At 39.8% G+C, this 2,500-nt stretch overlaps 1 protein-coding gene across 1 annotated transcript in view; it reads right to left on the bottom strand.

Annotated features, from left to right (window-relative positions):
* Window positions 1-258: 258 nt before the first annotated feature.
* The window catches only part of LOC138945661 (uncharacterized), a 14,571-nt gene continuing 12,329 nt past the window's right edge, over window positions 259-2,500 (bottom strand). The window contains exon 5 of the mRNA XM_070317142.1: window positions 259-2,500. This exon is cut by the window's right edge and continues 1,145 nt beyond it. The gene's annotated coding sequence lies outside the window, so the exon portion shown is untranslated.

Here is a 2,500-nt window from a genome sequence, read left to right as displayed (position 1 = left end):
ACACACATACATCCACTCCCCCCCCCCAAACACAAACACATGACAGTGACACACACACACATGACAATGACACACACACATGCACACACACACACACACACACACACACACACACATGCACACACACACACACTTAACGGGCCAACGGGCGGACCAACGGACACACACACACACACACACACACACAACGGGCCAATGGGCGGACCAACGGACACGCACACACACACACACCAGAAGAACATGACACTGAAACAAACACAATCTTAAATTTCTTTATTGTCCACACACAGCAACCAGCCTCCGGCGACACCAATTTAATTTATATTCTTATCCCATTTTGATATCACCTTCAAAACTGATACTTGTGCACGTAATATAAAACTTGGCCAACAAATTATTGCAACAAATTTCAAACCCAAATTAAAGCATTAATTCCCGTGTCATTTCATTAAAACTTTATATGCCCGTTAAGGCCGTTCACTTAACCTTCAGGATCACGTTTTGGATTAAATATTTCTTTTACAGGGATCACGTGACTGCCGCTTAACTGGTATATACAGTTTTAATGAAATGACACGGGAATTAATACTTTGTTTGAAATTTGTTGCAATAATTTGTTGGCCAAGTTTAGAACGCACTGGAAGCAATATGTGTAGAATATATTGATTTTGGAAGACAAAGTGAGATAATCAAACCGGTCATGACTTTAGAACAAACTTCAACGTGAAAGAGTTCACACCGAGATTCAGCAAAGACATACGAAAATGTTCAAAAGTCGAACGGTGTTGTTTAGTTGACCAGTGTCGCAAAAGTTGAATGTCAAGATCACCGCAGACCTCACTTATTAGAATACATTGAAAGGTCCGCTTCTCGTCCAAACATTTGTTTTATTCTTATACTTTTAATGTTCATACTTTAACTTGAAATCGCCGCATGGCCTTGTCCCTCAGACAAAGTGTAAATGAAACGCCACTTCAGTAACATTCATCATCATCATCATCATCATCATCATCATCATCATCATCATCATCATCATCATCATCATCATCATCATCGTCGTTGTCGTCGAAGGCGTCGTCGTTCTCATCATTATCTTCTTCAGCAGCAGTAGCAGCAGCAGAACCCAGAACAATGTCCAAACTGGCTTTCATTAAACGCAGCTATATCGCCGATGTTCTGGCATGGTATGCGCTTTTTATATACTGCCGATATATACATCAGTTTAATCCTTATATCGCTTGCTTTTGGCGGATTCGTCAGTGCATAGCTCAAGTTACTGATCAACCGGGTGCCTGCAACGAGTGCGGTTCACCTGGCACATTTTTAACCGACTTTTGTCAGCCAGAAGTCGCCCAGAAATTGGTCAGGCAAAATCGTCATCCAAACCATCATCGTACCGCATTTAAAAGGCTCTCAGCTTAAATCTTAAAGCTGAAGCTTTGAATCACACCGAAGACCAAATCTTCAGCAGACTACAAACATACAGCCATCAAAGTCATCAAACGTGAAGAATTCTGGAGCAAAAAAAAAAAAAAAAAAAAAATGGAGGCATGAAGCCCAAGGCCTAAAGCGTTGAAGCCATTAAACCACACTGAGCACAAGTGGAGTCTTCAAACTGCATGAAGACCAAAAACCCTTGGTTCGTATCACATCAAAAGGCTCCAAACCCAAAGACTTGAAGCATGGTCAAGGTCCTCGAAGGCTTGAACAACAACACATGCGCGGTAGAGTACGACCTTATGATTTATAATAACAATAATAATAACAATAATAATAATAATAATAATAATAATAATAATAATAATAATAATAATAATAATAAATGAGCATTTATATAGCGCAACATCATAACTTTACAATTATGCTCTTTGCGCTTGACACATTTATCTGTTGTCCTGCAACGAAGATAAGGCCCCCCCCAAAAAAAGGTCTGTTTACGGTAACCCGACCGACCCTATTTTTTTCGCGCGACCCTAGACTTTTTTTTGGCATTTGGGGGAAAAAAAATCTTTCTTTTTTTGGCAAAATAACGTAAAAATATGTTTTTTTGGAAGAAAAAAATTAAAAAAAAAAAAAAATCCCGACCTACCGACCCTATTTTTTGGGCCTATGTTACCGTAAACAGACCTATTTTGTTTTTGGCCTAAGATCCCACTGTGCTGCAAGCCTTAAACTTTAAACTACATTACACGTCAGTGAAGCATTCTGAAGCCTTCAATCATAAAGACTGCAACCCGTGAAGCCTTCAATCATAAAGACTGCAACCCGTGAAGCCTTGAGCCACATCACATGCGCCGAAAAGTACGAACTCGTCTGATGTCACAGGACGAAAACAAAACCTCGAGTTTTGAAAAGCATAACACGTGGCCCCTTCGGAAAGCTTATAATCCTAAAGAAGTCTTGAATCACATCGAACACCAAATCTTCAGCGGACTACAAACACACAGCCATCCGAAAGTCATCAAACCTTGACGTTTTAAACCAAATCAAACGTAAAAGA

The sequence above is a fragment of the Littorina saxatilis genome, linkage group LG13, assembly GCF_037325665.1.
Source record: "Littorina saxatilis isolate snail1 linkage group LG13, US_GU_Lsax_2.0, whole genome shotgun sequence".
NCBI lineage: Eukaryota > Metazoa > Mollusca > Gastropoda > Littorinimorpha > Littorinidae > Littorina > Littorina saxatilis.
This window is presented reverse-complemented; position numbering and strand designations above follow the sequence as displayed.